The 17,500-nt window shown below is 44.4% G+C and overlaps 1 protein-coding gene across 4 annotated transcripts in view; it reads right to left on the minus strand.

Moving 5' to 3' along the window:
• The window catches only part of LOC127007441 (myosin heavy chain, muscle-like), a 38,184-nt gene extending 23,897 nt beyond the window's left edge, over window positions 1–14,287 (minus strand). For all 4 annotated transcript variants that reach the window (XM_050878463.1, XM_050878461.1, XM_050878462.1 and 1 more), the window contains exons 1-2: window positions 13,521–14,287; window positions 10,097–10,231 (exon numbers count right to left, since the gene is read on the minus strand). The gene's annotated coding sequence lies outside the window, so the exon portion shown is untranslated. The remainder of the gene's footprint in view (window positions 1–10,096; window positions 10,232–13,520) is intronic.
• Window positions 14,288–17,500: the final 3,213 nt, after the last annotated feature.

A 17,500-nucleotide genomic window follows, 5' to 3' on the forward strand; every position in this document is an offset into this window, starting at 1 on the left:
ACCACCATGCTTACACATAACTGATCCAAGGTACTTAAACTCATTATCCTTCTCCATTTCTTCACCATTCAAAATTATTTTGCATTTTTTTTTCACATTCAATTCCCACTCTATATGGGCATACAAAATCCACAACCTCACCTCTGCTCCGCTCACATACCATCACTTTACTTTTGTTGACATTTACTTTCAGCTTTCTCCTTTTACATACACTATCAAAAACACTGACCAAATTTTGTAGGTCACTTTCATTTTCTGCAATGAGCACTGTGTCATCAGCAAATAAGATTGAATTCAGCACCCACTTCCTTCCCTCAGCGTACATTTTACTCCAACTTCCCCAATTTTGCCCTACATATCTCTCATAACACCATCCATATAAATATTGAACAACCATGGTGACATGACACACCCCTGCCTCAAGCCCACTTTTATCTCAAAATGTTCACTTGTTTCTCCACTAATTTTGACACATGCGGATGCATCCTCATAGAAAGACTTTATTGCATTAAGCAGTTTTCCTCCCACACCATATATCTTTAAAACGTCCCACAATGCCAGCCAATCGACTCTGTCATAAGCTTTTTCTAAATCCATGAAGGGAGAGTATATTTTTTTTCCTTTTGCTAATATTTTTTCTACTACCATCCTGAAGGAAAATATCTGATCCACACATCCCCTTCCCTTCCTGAAGCCTCCTTGTTCTTCAATGATTTTCTCTCCTGTAAGTCTTTGCACCCTCTCTATTATGACTTTTCCATACACCAATCCGGGTATACTCAGCAGACCTATACCTCCATAGCTCCCACACTTCCCTCTCCTGCCCTTCCCCTTGTAAACTGGGACAATGATGGCTTTTGTCCAGTCTGCTGGCACCACCCCCGCCTCCCATGCCATTTCACATATCTTGACCATCCATTTAGTAACTACATATCCTCCACACTTCAATATTTCTGCTGTAATTCCATCAATTCCTGCTGCCTTTCCATTTTTTAATCTTTTTATTGCCTGATTTACTTCTTCATATGTTATACTTTCTTTTTTATATACTCCTCCTCTACCTCCACTCAAAATTACTGCTGTTACAACCGCTGGACCTCCATCGATAAAATACATTATGTTTTTTAAATATTCTCTCCATCTCTCTTTCACAGCCTCCCGTCTTTCAACATATTTCCATTTTTATCTATAACTTCATTTATTTTACTTGGGGAGCTATTTCCTGCATTAATTGATTCTTTCTTTCGTTCTTTACTTTTTTCCAATATGATTTTCTGCTTCCTTTATATTTTTCACTTAGTCTTTTTGCAAAGTCTTCATCAACTCTCTTCTTACTTTCTTTTATTGCTTGTATTAATTTCATTTTGCATTCTCTATATTTCTTTTTCCTTTCCCTTTTTACTTGCTCAGCCACATATCTTTCTTGAGTTTTCTATATAACTATCTATCTATCTATCTTTCTATCTATGTATCTCTTATTTCAGTCTCTGAAAAAAAGGCATTTCTAATTTCCGAAGCCTTCCATTAAAAGAAAATGCAATTACCACATTACAATGGTATCTGCGTACTTATAGCATCTTCCATTTAGCGTAACCCGTTTCTGGGTCGTGATCTGTAGAGTCCCTCATAGAGTCCCGACAACCTAAGATTTGGACGCCATTATTGGCCCTGTGTTTTCGCCGCGCTTTTCAAACACTAGCACACGGTCTCGCGGCGAAGACAGGGCCAATAATGGCGTCCAAATCTTAGGCTGTCGGGACTCTATCTATCAAGGGACTCTACAGATCATGACCCAGAAACGGGTTACGCTAAATGGAAAAGGCTATTACTTCTCTCTTTTTATCTCTCAGCGCCTTGCCCTCACCCCGAGAGGTCAAACCGCACGCGCTCCCACTTCCGTGACCTCTCGCTTGCGAATCCACCCTCGTGTGCTGTACTGAACTGTACTGTAGATCTTGCTGTGCTGTGTGCCGTGTGCTATTTCGCGTCGTGCTGCGTACTGCTTATTGTCAACCGAGTTAGCTGCCCGCAGAGGTGTGCTGTTTGCTGTGCGACCACGTGCTTCGACCATTGGACAGGATTAAGTGTTGCCCTTATTTTTACTACCTCTCTCCGCCTGTATCTACCCTCTCGCAGTAGCGCCCTGTAAAACATATATACACCTATACACAAAACACAGTGTTACACTCTTTCCGCCACATTCTTTATATATTTCCAGATTCCACTCCGACGCCACTTCATACGCAGGTGTTCAGACCTACCTGACCTGACTTGACCAGATTATTCCCCAGAGACCAGTACTCCTCCCTCCTCCTCTCGCGTTTCGCTCCTCCTCTCTCGCCTCCCTCCATTGCCCCTCCCCTCTCTCTCTCTCATTACTACCCCCACTTGCCCTCTCTGTCTCTCCTTCCTCACTCCCGATCTCGTTCCCACCCTCTCTCTCCCCCTTCCTTCGCCCTCTTCCTCCCTCCATCCCTATCTCCTCCTACGCCTTCCCATCTCTCTCTCTCTCTCTCCATTGCCCCCTCTCTCTCTCTCTCTCTCTCTCTCTCTCTCTCTCTCTCTGTCTCTCCTTCCTCACTCCCTATCTCGTTCCCACCCTCTCTCTCTCCCCCTTTCCTTCGCCCTCTTCCTCCCTCCATCCCTATCTCCTCCTACGCCTTCCCATCTCTCTCTCTCACTTATTCTCGCTTATTCACGCACGCGTCCCTCTGCCCTACGAAAAAGAAAAAGCAAAGCAAATATATAGATACCTCCTCCTTACCAAGATGGCGCTAAAGAAATGTTCGACTTGCACAGGAAACTTCTCTGGTCATTTCTTCTCAGGACGATCGACCGTCTGCAAGATCTGCCTGTTGACTCAGCAGATGGAAACGAGACTCCTTCAACAGGACGAAAGGCTAACGGCTGGCGAGAAGAAGATCACCGAACTAACAAGTACTGTTGATACCTTGCAGGAGTTTATCCAGGCCAACATCGTCGCCCCTCCTGCAATTGACGCCTCATCACCCTCCTCACCTGCACTCGATGCCCAGCCACCTTCCGAAGAAGGCACGTCACAGGGAACCGGTAGAGCTGACGCTGAATGCTTCACCCCCGTGAGAGGAGGAGCCAGACCCGACCCTAGAGCCATTTATCCTACTCATTGCTACAACAGATTTGCCATACTGGAGGAGGAGGACGAGGAACAGAGCACCTTCTTGGTCGGTGACTCTATGATTCGCCATCAGGTGGTTGAATTCTGTGGCAGAGTCACCCGTCGTAGGCGTAACTACTGTTATCCTGGAGCTGGTGTTGACGACATCACAGCTGCCCTGGACGAGGTCTCCGCTGAGGCCTCTAATGACTCACTCTTTGTTCTCCACACAGGTACAAACGACGTCACCACGACCCGGTCTGAGGAACTGCTGGACAAGTACCGTAGGCTCATCCAGCAGTATAAGACTAAATCCCCAAATATTTTGATTTCAGGAATTCTACCACGGACATGGGATGAGGGCGATTTCTACAGTAAGGCCTTCAGCCTCAACAACCGCCTGCAGACTCTCTGCGGAGAGCTTGACGTCGAATTCTTTAACGCCTGGAACGATTTCTACGGCCAGAGTAGACTTTTCCAAAGGGACGGCATACACCTGTCCCCCATCGGGGCAGCCAGATTTGGAAGGCTCCTCAACAACGCCGTACGTAACGCCCGAACAACAAAAAACGACTCTCAGCCACGTCCTTCCATCCCGCCCGTGTAAATAGACACCTCACACCGCAACAGACTCGTAACATTGAACCCTCCAGTAACTCTATTACCAAGCTTCAAGATAACCTAAGAGTCCTTAGTTTCAATGCGCGTAGCCTAAGAAACAAATTTGATGAACTGCGATGTCTTGCTCTGACAGAAAACTTTGACGTAATTGCTATAACCGAAACATTTATCGACACCACTAATATTGATTTAAGTTCCGAATATAACATAGATGGCTACAGATTCTTCAACAATGATCGTGTAAACCGTAGAGGGGGTGGTGTCGCCCTTTTTGTCAAAAGCTACTTGCAACCTACTGACAAAACACCAAGAAACAGTAACGTTGAACATTTGTGCGTGCGAGTAAACATTGCAAAAGTCAATTTAAATATATCTGTCACTTACAGGCCTCCGGGGCAATCACTTGATGGCGATCTTGAAATGTACAGCGTCTTAAGGCAGTCACTTAATAACAGCGACTCACTGATACTAGGAGACTTTAACCTCCCCCATATCGACTGGGCGACACTGTCGGGTACAGAAGGTGAGTCCCATAGAATGATCGAATTTCTAGAGGAAAATTATCTAAGCCAAATGGTTTCTGAACCAACTCGACAAAATAACATACTTGACCTTGTTATAGCGACCCAAGATAACCTAGTCAGTAATGTCACGGTAGGAGAACACCTCGGTTCCTGCGATCATAAACTAGTGCGCGTTGACATTAGAGCTCAAACATCGGTGACTGAAAATAAAGTTAAGGTGCCCAATTTCAAAAGAGCCAACTTCGTAGAAATCCGACGAAAACTAATAGATATGCAACTATCAGATGACGGCAATGCAGAGGACGCCTGGCTAAACTTTAAAAATCACTTACTCAGCAGGACACATTTGTCCCCTTGTGCGAGAAGCGAATTAACACTAATAAAAGTCCACCTTGGTTTAATAGCGAAATTAAACACTCAGTCAAGGAGAGAAAATTGTCTTACAGGTTAAAGAAAGACCAAAGCACGCCCGAAAACATTAGACTTTACAATGATGCAAGGCGACGAGTAAAAAGATTAGTGCATCAGGCAAAGCGTAGATATGAAGAAAATATTGCAGCCAACTGTAAAAATAATCCGAAATCCTTCTTCAGTTACATAAACAACAGAAAGGCGATCAGAAGTGGAATTGGACCTTTAATAAACAGCGACGGTGCACTAGTGACTGACAGCCAACACGTTGCAAACCTATTAAATAATTACTTTTCCTCGGTGTTTAATAATAACAGTCCTCCCACCACCACCACCAACACCAGTACTAATGTAAATCCCGAGCATGCATTGTCTAACTTTGAAATAAAACCCGATGAAGTCCTTAAAGCCCTCAAATCACTTAAAACAAATAAAAGTCCTGGACCTGATAAAGTATATCCAACTCTGCTGAAAGAAACAAAGAGCGAAATACTCTCCTCCCTCACAACCGTATTCAATATGTCCTTGCGACAAGGCATTGTCCCTTCAGATTGGAAAAAGGCTAACGTGACACCGATTTTTAAGAAAGGAGACAAAAAAGTACCAGGTAATTACAGGCCCATTAGTCTAACTTCGGTTGTAGGTAAGCTACTTGAGGGCATAATTAGAGACAAAATTGTGAGTTACCTTGAAAGCCACTCATTAATTGGGGACTCACAACATGGCTTCCGAAACAAAAGATCCTGCCTATCAAATCTATTAACGACCTCTTCACTGTTTATGACGTAACCAAATCACTGGACGTAGTCTATCTTGATTTCCAGAAAGCGTTTGATAAAGTCCCGCATCATAAATTACTTTACAAATTAAAACAAATAGGTATTGACGGTCAGGTAAACCAATGGATCGCGAATTGGTTGAGCAACAGACAACAAAGAGTAGTGATTGACGGATTTAACTCAGAGTGGGCGCCTGTCACTAGTGGCGTCCCTCAGGGCTCGGTTCTTGGCCCAGTGCTCTTCATTATTTACATCAACGACGTGGATGTTGGACTCAATAACCGCATTAGTAAATTTGCAGACGACACAAAGATTGGTAACTCGGTTCTCACTGACGAAGACAGGCAAAGCCTCCAAGAGGATTTGCACAAAATTTCAGCTTGGTCGGATAGATGGGAGATGCCCTTTAACGTAGACAAGTGCCAGGTCCTTCAAGTTGGAACGAGGAATAAAAAGTTTGATTACGAAATGCGCGGCGTTAAACTCAAAAGCGTTCAATGCGTCAAGGACTTGGGGGTCAAAATCGCGTCAAACCTCAAATTCTCACAGCAATGCATCGATGCAGCAAATAAAGCGAACAGAATGTTGGGCTTCATTAAAAGAAACTTTTTATTTAAGAATAAAGATGTAATACTCCCGCTCTACAACAGTTTAGTCAGACCCCACTTGGAATATGCGGTACAGTTTTGGTCCCCTCACCATGCAAAGGATATTGCTAAATTAGAAGGTGTTCAGCGTCGGGCAACGAAAATTATCCCTTCCTTGCGCAACAAATCCTACGAAGAAAGGCTTTCTACCCTTAGCATGTTCTCTCTTGAGAAACGTCGCCTCCGAGGAAAACTGATCGAATGTTTTAAAATACTTAATGGTTTCACGAATGTAGACAGATCAACATTGTTTATGATCGATGACACTTTGCGCACGAGGAACAATGGCGTAAAACTCAGATGTAGACAAGTAAATTCAGACTGCACCAAATTTTTCTTCACCAACGTTGTAGTGCGAGAATGGAATAAGCTCCCATCATCAGTGGTCCAGTGTAACACGATTGACTCCTTCAAAAATAAGCTCGACCGTCACTTCCTTCAACTTAATATCAACTAGAGTAGAAATGCAACGTTTTGGAGTCTTCTGATTAATGTAAAATCACTTAGGTTTAAGGACAGACCACCAAGTCTGGACCATGGGGTCTGTGTGGTCTGATTTTCTATGTAAATCTATGTAAATCTATCTCAGTCTCTGAAAAACAACAAACAAAAAACATTTCTAATTTCTGTAGCCCTCCGTAGCATTCTTTCGAAGACTCACATCTCGGCTCGAACTCCGCTAACAGAAAACTCGTACTGGAACGTCGTCAAGTGTGAATTGCTTGCCGATAGTTTGGGAGTTTCCTGACGCAATCGGGACGTCCGGTTACCTTACTACCCCGCTAATTAATCTCCTTCCCTTACATTGTTAATAATGAGGTAATAAAGACGTTATACAATGACAAAGTACTCAAGGTATAAATAAATTTGTTACATTTAAAAAGAGGTGACTATCCTGCTACTGGATGTCATAGTCAGGCACTTTAATTCACTTTTGGGGTTGGCCTAGGTCATGTCTGTGTTGTGCCAAGAGTAAAATCAATAATATTGCTGCTCTGCTCGCGTCACTTGGAGGAGGCGTGCCCGTGCCAATGGGTGCAGGGCCAACATTAGGATCCCAAATGAACAGGTGTACTCTCTTCTCTGTATCACAGGGCATGGGGTGTTTATACATGATGAGGTGGCGCCTGATCGGAAGCATTAACCTTTGGCTCACAACCTTTTTTTTCTTCTTCCAACCATAAAATGTTATGTGCTCCACGTCATGACCACGGCCCTGTTAATCAAATCACTTACATATTATCTGGCTTTCGTTGCATCAATAATAACAATGTATGCCAGAAGACGAAAACATCGTTTCACTTTCATATTTAATTGGATGAAATTCTATTTCATAACAAAGTGGAAACAAATAGAACAAAAAGAAAAAGAAAACTTAATAGAGTGAGTTACACACACACACACACACACACACACACACACACACACACACACACACACACACACACACACACACACACACTTTGACAGTTCGCAGCACATGCCAACCATAACGCAGCATGCCCACGCCCCTCACACCTGTCCGACGCCCCGCCGCACGCCGCCACACACACATCGACACCTTTCCTACCGATATTGACCTCTCTTCTGGCTTCTCATTCTTCACTCTTTTACTTGAGCAGCGCTTAGCGGCTTTGTTTTTCTTTTTGGTATGCCTTTTAACTTTTTCTATTGATGTTGAAAAAGAAGTGTTCTTGTCCCACCCTTTTTCAACACTTGTATGGACTGAGTATCAGGTGAAGTTGAGGATCAAAATCATTGTGGAAGATACATTAGCACTACCAGGATCACCAGCTTTGTTTTTGGGGACGGTGCCGTAATCTTCGCAGAGTCGCTGGAGATTCTGTTGATGGCTCTCAATGTACTGCCCGACGAGGCAAAGCCTTTGGAACATCAGGTCTCCTGGACCAAGACCAAAGAACAGATGTTTGGAGGTTTACTGGATGCAGTAGTACATAACACGGTCCATGCGTGTAGCGAGGAAACTGAGATCTTTGAAAATTCTCATATCTCGGTAGCGGAGTGCAAAACAACGGCGGGTCACGTCAAAAAGTCTTACAGCGGATTGGCTTGCCTCACTGTGTTGTGAACTCGCTCAGCACGAGTATAGGGCGTGTTGATACCTGTGCAGAAGGACAAAGATTCGAATCTTCAAATCGCTTGCGCTCCCTGTCTTACTCTATGGTTGTCGGACATGGACATTGAATGGTGATTTGAAGTGTCAAAATTATACCTTTGATAATAAGTGCCTACGCGGAATAATGCGGTGTCGCCGGAATGACTTTGCTTTAGCAAGCCGATAGATCCTGCCATGAAATACTCAGGGTGGGAAGGGGGCCTGCATAGAGACTTGCTGGAGGAATCCTCGGGGTTGTTGTCATAGGGTGGATGCGACAACGCGCCACCCGGCGTTACGTCCCTATTGATTGATTGGTTGAGAATGTAACTTGGCCATGTTGGGCGTGCCTGACGATAACAAATGCCTCGATGGTGCAACTTCTGTCTTGGAAATAGTGCACAGAAATGAAGGGTGGCGGGTATTAGCAGCGATGGACAGTAGTTTCGTCGGCTTGAAGCACCCAAGGAAATTAATCAGGAGAACGCAGCCTCGGCGACAGTACTTATAATGATGTATCCTCGTAAGTATGAAGAACAGGAGAGAGCGATAGCCACTCAGAACATCGGGCAAGCAATGCAAGAAGACATCCATAATAAAAGAAAATGTTGTTCGAGTGTGAGGGAGGAATGGAAACGCTTGTGGGACGCAGAAAATAAGTGAAAGACTGTCCCAATTGAGAACAACGGATATTATGTGTACTTTGACGTACGGAAAAAAGATACTATTTAAAGATGACGATGTGATGTATTCATGAATTTTACAGGGTTTAAGTAGACCACCCAGCTCTTCATCCTGTCTTTCGGGTTGTTCGATAAATGGGCACCTCAGGGAACCTGGTAAAGGTGAACTGTGGTAATTCGGATGTCACACTTGTCCTGTGTCCCACTACAAGCTCAAGGGCCTGAAAGACAGATGAGCACCTTGGCAATGAGCCGAAATCCCTCCTCCAAAATACGAAGGAATTAATGTAAAAATACGATAGCAAAGTTTAATGATTAAGTATTATGTGTCAGACTTGAACAATAAAGGCTTTCCCGAGAGCAAGTCGGGGAGCAGAAAGGTTGCGCTTCTGTAGTGGATATTTTGGCATGACGATTATTAACAGAATTGGCAAAGGAAAAGAAGAAAACAATGTTTATTACACTCGTAAACTTTTCGTCAGTCCTTGTACCTTGTACCGATCAGTATTAGAAGGTCAGGTTGTGGTGCAGTGTTGTTGGGGGGCGATCATGGCAATGTGCGCTCTGCTATAGCGTTTGCCCCCAACTTTTCCTTTATCTTTTTAAATAAGAATAATAATGTTTCATTCATAGCTAAGCTAAAAGTCTTCGACGCTATGCTGCTGTCTGCCATCTTATTCGGGTGCAAGTCTTGACTGAATGCCAACGTGCAACAACTTGCTTCAGAGTCAGGACATCCTCCTATCCTCCTGCTGTCCTTGTAAAGAATAAGTGAAATAGATTATTTGTCAATATACACAGGCGTAATGAGCTGGGATGATGCCGATCCATGAATCCTGCTCTAAGCGCCTCATTGAGCTCAACAAGAAGCACCAGTACTTGTAATACTAGTATCATCAGTAACGATATTGACTATTGCATATTAGCAATGGAAATTTGTCTTGCAGGATAATGTCTTGCATTATGAATCATCGAGAAGGACGTACAGAAACGTAAACAGACTTAAGCTTAACAGCTCATCCAAAATATTAATATAATAATTTTATCATCAAATTACAGAGCTACTTCCACGGTTGTCATCACATTCCCTGTGTGTGTGTGTGTGTGTGTGTGTGTGTGTGTGTGTGTGTGTGTACTATAAACAGCGAGAAAATAAGCTCAACAAGTCAATGTCCTTACCATAGAAACGTCCATTAATCACTTCAGGTCGGTGAGTGGAGGGCGCCGTTCTCTTCCTCCTCTTCTTCCTCCACTCTCTTCCACTTTCTTCTTCTTCTTCTTCTTTATCAGCGACGTTTGGACCCATTTTGATATCTGGGGGAGAGCAGACATTTCTTTTGTATGTGTGAGATGTAAAAAAAAAAAGTTATATATATATATATATATATATATATATATATATATATATATATATATATATATATATATATATATATATATATATATATGAAAAAAAAATATGTAAAAATTTTCTCAATAGGAGTTTATACATGAATTTAATATGCTATTCTTGCGCTATTGTCTCGATGTTTATTCGAAAGAAAATAAAATCCTCTCACATCTCGCCTGACATACGTACCTACTTCCTGGCAGATGGAGCCTCCCCCCGCGATTCGAACCCCCTGACCTCCGGATTGAGAACTGCGTGCGCTTGCTACTACACCAATAGACCATGTGTGTGTGTGTGTGTGTTCGAGATAGACAGTTGTGCGTGTGTTCGAGAGTGTGTGTATTTGTGTTCGAGATAGATATATGTAGGTGTGTTCGAGAGAGAGAGAGAGAGAGAGAGAGAGAGAGAGAGAGAGAGAGAGAGAGAGAGAGAGAGAGAGAGAGAGAGAGACCTTGGATTACCCTTCCCTCGAAACCCAAGCAAAGTAATGATAATTATAACCTTCAGTGCGCACCCAGAATGCCTAGAGACTGTGATCACGAGGAAGGGACACAGAAGGGGAGGAGGGAAGAAGGGAGAGGAGGGAGGAGAAGGGGCAGAAGGGGAGATGGGTGAGAAGGGAGAAGAGGAAGGAGAAAAAGAGGGAAGGAGGAAAGGAAAAAGAGAGGAAGGAGGACAAGAAGAAGAGGGGAATAAGGAATGGAAGGAGGTAGAAGGAACAGAGGGGAAGGAGAAGGGAACGGAGAGGAGGGAAGAGGAGGAGCAGGAAGGAAGGACAGGGGAAAGGAGGTAGAAGGAACAGAAAGGAAGGAGGAGGGGAAGGAAGAGGAGGGAGAAAAAAGAGAAGAGGGGAATGAGGAGGCGAAAGGAGAGGTAGGAGGAAAAGGAGAAGGGAAGGAGGAGGAAGGAGAAGGAGCAGAAAGAAAGGAGGAGGGGAAAGGAGAGGAGGAAGGAGAAGGAGCAGAAGGAAAGGAGGAGGGGAAAGGAGAGGAGGAAGGAGAAGGAGCAGAAAGAAAGGAGGAGGGGAAAGGAGAGGAGGAAGGAGAAGGAGCAGAAGGAAAGGAGGAGGGGAAAGGAGAGGAGGGAGGAGGAGGGGAAAGGAGAGGAGGGAGGAAAAGGGGCAGAAGAAAGGAGATGGGAGGAAAGGTATGAAGGGAGGAGGAAAAATAAGGGGAAATAGAAGCAAACTTTGGTGACACGTCTTCCCTGTAAATAAAGGAAAGAGAACGCCAACAAATATCAGGGGACGAATAGAGGGAAGGAGGGGAAGAAGGAAGAGGGAAAAGGGTGGAGAAATTGCACTACATGAGGAGACAGAGATAAAATTCAAGTGAACATGTGGAAGACGTGTGAATGAGAGAAGAATGGCAAGGGGAATAAATAGTGATGAAAGGTTAAGAAAGAGAGAGAAATGGAAGGAGAAAGGGGAGATTGATAGCTATAAGAATGGAGGAAGGAAAAGTTACGAGAGATAAGATTAGAGTGAAAAAGTGGAAGACGTGTGGGAAGAAGGGAAAATGGCAAGGGAGATAAGATGGAAGGCAGAAAAAGAAAGAGAAATGGAAGGAGGGAGAGGAGATTAGTACCTGTAGGAATGGAGGAAGGAAAAGTTACGAGAGATAAGATTAGAGTGAAAAAGTGGAAGACGTGTGGGAAGGAGGGAAAATGGCAAGGGAGATAAGATGGAAGGTAGAAAAAGAAAGATAAATGGAAGGAGGGAGAGGAGATTGGTACCTGTAGGAATGGAGGAAGGAAAAGTTACGAGAGATAAGATTAGAGTGAAAAAGTGGAAGACGTGTGGGAAGGGGGGAAAATGGCAAGGGAGATAAGATGGAAGGCAGAAAAAGAAAGAGAAATGGAAGGAGGGAGAGGAGATAAACGTGCTTATATGGAGTGGAAGGAGGAAAAGAGAGGAAAGATAAAATTAAGTGAATATGTCAAAGTCGTGTGAAGGAAGGAAAAATGGCAAAGGAGAGGAGAAAGGAAAGTTTGGAGGAGGAGGAACAGGAGGAAAGGACGAGGGGAAGGGAAAAGAGGGAAGAGAAGGAGCAGGAAGGAAGGAGGAGGGGAAGGGGGATGAGTGAGAATAAGGAGCAAAGGGAAGGAGGAGGAAGAGGGAAGGGAGGTAGGAGAAAGAGCAGAAGGGAATGAGGAAAGGGAAGGAGGAGAAGCGAAGAGAGGTAGAGAAAGAGCAGAAGGGAAAGAGGGAAAGGGAGAGGAGGAAGGAGAAGGAGCGGAGGAAAGGAGAAGAAAAAGGTTGAGAAAGAGAGAAGAGGAAGGAGAGAGAGGGGAGAAATGTGTGAGTGGAAGGAGAGAGAGAGAGAGGGGGGGGGTCTAGGGGGTAGGGGTGGAGGCCATAAATGAAAACGGAGAGAGAAAACGAGGGTTGGGAGCTCTGGGAAGGGGAGACGGTGAGAGAGGAGAGGGGAGTTGGGTGACGGGTGGAGGGAGGATAGGGAAGGCAAAATGAGGGTTGGGGGTTAAGGGAAGGGAGGGGAGAGGGAGGGGAGAGGGCCGTCACCTGTGGTTATATAGGCGACGGCAGGTGTGAAGCGACATTAGGGGCTGAGAGGCGCCCTGACACTGTAAACTTGGCGAAGGAAGGAGAGGAGGAAACGGAGGAGGACGGCGAGAATATGAAAAATAAACGAAGAAGAAAGAACGTGAATAAGCGATTGATTAGACTGCCTGAAATGATAATATTGAGAGCAAGTATGATGATGAGGAGGAGGATGAGGATGAGGAGGATTTTTTGTGTTACTTATTCCCAACAACGAATACAAAACAAAGTCTATATAGAAAGTTACACAAAATCATTTATATTGTTTTCTATTGTCCTGACATAAACTTTATTGGCAATGTAACGCGATTTCTGTGTAGGTTTGGAGGTAAGGGAGTGGCCACTGTGGGTGAGAAGTGAAAAGCTGATTTGAATATTATTAGCAAGTTTGTTTGATCAAGCTAATTAGAATTTACAGTTCGAAATCTCTCTCTCTCTCTCTCTCACACACACACACACACACACACACACACACACACACACAGCTAATGGGGCCTACTGAGACTAGCATAGCTTTAATTAAGCCAATTCGCCCTACAAATATTGGAGGACGTAAATGACTCGAGGGACGGGCCTTCGCCGAGTGGGAAATAAAAGGAAAGTCGGTAGAAATGAAAATAAATAAACCCAGACACGGTTGTAATAATTATTACCTGTGCATGCTGATTTATTCCGCTAAGCGTGATGCCATTCCGCTTGAGGGTGAATAATTCGTTAATGCCTGGCTGTACATCCCCTCAGCATGGCATTGGATTGTTTGTCATTCATGAATAATCCCTCGGCCAGTCCCAGTAGCCGAGCTGGCCGCCGGAGCACTCGGCCCAACAGAGTCGAGGACAGGTGGAGCCACCTTCCCGCGGCTCCGACCAGCCTGCGTTGTGGCGCCATGACGGGGTGGAGGTGGGTCACCGCCAAAGTAAATAAACCAAGTGGAAGCACCGGTGGCGTAAATTCATCTTCTAAAAGGTGTGACGTCACGTATAGTTAACCCTGCCTCGGTTCAGGAGGCTCGCCACCTCAGTAGTGGTCGGTCTGCATAATGTGAATTCCTGCATCCCTGCCGTCCTCTGTACATGCTTTGATCGTTAGAGCAGTTGATGTTCATGCTTACTGCAATGCCAGGGGGGGATGGTGCTGACGACTGCTGACGTCTCACCAACCGACAATCACAAGTGATCTGGAGACAGTCCATATCACTTCATTCCACAATCAGTTTCCACTGCCCCCCCTCACCCCCCCACTTCGTTATCAGCATCACTATTACTTCCAGCACCACACTTTCATCACTAACACCAGCGTGGGGGGAGGCTCCTCCCTTTTCTATGGAGTATTACGTCACACCTGCCTCCTCCCCGCCGCCAAATCTACGGCACTTTGACGCTCTTCCTTGGACCGCCATAAGAATGGTTCTATTCCCTTGATACGATGTTTCTCTTTCCCTCTTCTCTGGTTACTACCGCAGGTTCAGCTCTCAGGGTCTGGTCTCATCCCCCCGCCCCCCGCGGCTACGCAAACCGATATTCAACAAGCAACTGTGTTTCACATCTACTGTTTTCTGGGCCGGTTTGGCCGAAATATTACCCGCTACTTTTCTCTAAGTGTTGTAACTATATACGTTCTCTTGTTTTCTTGCCAAGTGTGCCCGATTCTTTTTAAGAAACGACTGTTTTTATATTTAAAGCTATTAAACTGTTTCACCCCATTCTTGCTGCTTCCCTTGTTCAGTAAATCCTCACTTCCGTGTGTCCTCGCCAAGTCAAGGTGTTTTAGTACTTTGTTGATTCTTTGTCTCTTCCTTATACAAATTTGACACACGCCGTTGTCTGTATTACCACCGTCGCCCCCCACCCGCACGCCTCCAACAAGCAGCGTGTCGGTGCCCGAGTCAGCCTACCACCAAGCACGGGGTCCCGCACACCAATGCATGTCAACGCAACACCTTGCCATAACCATTATGTAAGAATGACTAATAAACATGGCAGGTGCTGTTACTTCTGTTTGTATTCCTGTTGGTATTGCCGCTGTCATTCCTGCTCCTGTTGGGCGGCTGCTACAACCATTATAGATGAGGGTGAGGAATGTGTTGAGCAAATCCCGAGCCTCTGTGAAGCCCGTCACGGCCTTCAGCATCAAGAGGCGAACAAGACAAAGACGGAGGGAAAGTGATTCACGAGGGAAAAGTGAAAAGTAAACAGTGGATGAGTTCTCTGCGAGCCTCAATGGAGCCTGCGATAATCACCAGGGCATAAAAAGAGTGAGTAATGGAGCCCCTGGCATCCCTCGTCAATCACTTGGGCGCCATCCTAGCCCACAATAGTCGGCTCCCAAGGCCTCCAGTGAGAATATAGTTATAGACACCCCGTGGCGCCGACCCCCTCCCGCCCACCACCCTCACCGACGCTTCCGGGAGTCGTACAAGCCGGCTGGGGGTAGCTGATGGGGAGGAGAGGGAAGGGAACGAGGAGAGGAGGGGAGGAGGGGAGGAATTAGGTAACAATCGTACATGTTGAAATGCTTTTATTTGTGATTGAGGAGGCACCTTGCGCGTCAGGGGAAGACTAGTGGCAAGCAGACTAATGCTATAATAGGAATGATGCAGAGAGAGTGTGTGTGTGTGTTGGGGAGGGGGGGGTAGAGACTGTGTGAAGGACGGAGAGGAGAATGTTTGTAGAGGAAAACACAGTAAACCTCCTTTATAGTGGATTTCTCGCAGGGGTGAGCGTGACGGGGGAGGAAAGGAAACTGGGTGTAGGCGCGGTGGGCGGGGCAGCGCGAGCAGGAGCTAGAGGAGCGAGGCAAGACGAGGTGGTGCCAGATGGGCGGGGCGGCGGCAATGAGGACAGATATATACAGACACACCAGACTTACGGACTAGTTACCGGTGAAGGGGGCGGGCCATATAGCCTCGCCTTATGTAGAGAGAGAGAGAGAGAGAGAGAGAGAGAGAGAGAGAGAGAGAGAGAGAGAGAGAGAGAGAGAGAGAGAGAGAGAGAGAGAGATGCTATAAAAACTGATGATTCATGAATTTAAGGTCCTTCCAACTTTTCATTTTAAATATTCGCTGGATTTATATGTTTTATATCCTCGTGTAGATCAGAGCCTCGGTTTGTTACTTACTGTACTAAAATACGTCTGGGAATATGTCTATCATTATAATTATTAAATCAATAAATCAACCAGTCCATCTATCTACCTATCTATCTATCTATCCTTCTATCTGTCTATCTATCTATCTGCATCAATCTGTCTATCTTTCTCTCCACATATCTGTCCATTTATGTCCCTTTAGATCCGTCCGTATATTTTGTTTATGACCTTCAATGCTATTCAAGTGCCTCATCGAACGATCAGCTCCGGCAGGCGAGAATAGGTGGTGGCTAACGGCTTACATGGTACTGCTACTACTACTACTACTACTACTACTACTACTACTAATACTAATACTAATAATAATAATAATAATATTCTACTACCACCACTACTACTACTTCTCCTACTACTACCACCACCACTACTATTACGGCTGCCACTACTACGGGTGCAGCTTTAATTGTACGAATTTTTAGCCGTGTGGAGGGAGGCCAAGAGTGAGTAAGAGTAAAACAATGCAGCCTAATTCCTTCCACTTTCACTAAACAAATAGAAGAAAGTTCCCTGAACCAAAACTAAATTTCTACATAACTTTGTCGGCAGACGTGAAAAAATGTTTGGCTTATTTCGTGTTTGTTTCCTGCTTGTTTCATTGCTATGGGTTGTATATTGTTATGTCGGAGGACACAGGACGAGTCTGCTTACGAGAGGGCTGCTCTTAATATAAAGGAATGTAGATAAGGATGATGATGTTATAAGCAGCAGCAGCAGTAGCATTATTATTATTATTATTATTATTATTATTATTATTATTATTATTATTATTATTATTATTATTATTAGTAGTAGTAGTAGTAGTAGTAGTAGTAGTAGTAGTAGTAGTAGTAGTAATAGTAGTAGTAATAGTAGTAGTAGTAATGCTAATAACAAAAATAATATCAACAACACTAACAACGGTGACCATTTTTGGTGTAAATGAAATGGGGTGTAGTACAATAAATATTTAGTCGATTCTTTATGAGGAAAAAGTAAAGTAACTACCATACAACCCACTACTATTAATTCCACCACCACCACCACCACCACTACTACTGCTACCACTATCACTACGTACTAATGAATGCTGAGGAGCGGGCTGAGACGGGCAGGGGGCACCCGGAGATTTTCTTTTTATTTATTTTATTTAATTATTTATTTTTTGTCAAGGCGTGCTAACTGAGAAGCAAACACCAGCAGGCACGCGGGACAGGAGTGATGGCTGAGGTTTGTTAACTGTTATTTTTTTCATATCTACGCAACATAGTGATGCGAATAGTTTGAGAGCGCTTATACTATTTTTTCAATGCTTCTTTCTTGCTTACTTATATATTTGGATTTTTTTAAAGTACTTTGCAGATGAAAAACATGTAGATTGATGCGATTTTTGTACATTTCTTTTTTACATATTTCTTTCAAAGTAAAACAATTATCCTACAAGCATAGCCGTCCCTGAACTTGCATTTCTCTGCCTACTTTCTCTCCTTAAATATCTTGGTGGCTAGTC

Source organism: Eriocheir sinensis, chromosome 35 (assembly GCF_024679095.1).
Source record: "Eriocheir sinensis breed Jianghai 21 chromosome 35, ASM2467909v1, whole genome shotgun sequence".
NCBI lineage: Eukaryota > Metazoa > Arthropoda > Malacostraca > Decapoda > Varunidae > Eriocheir > Eriocheir sinensis.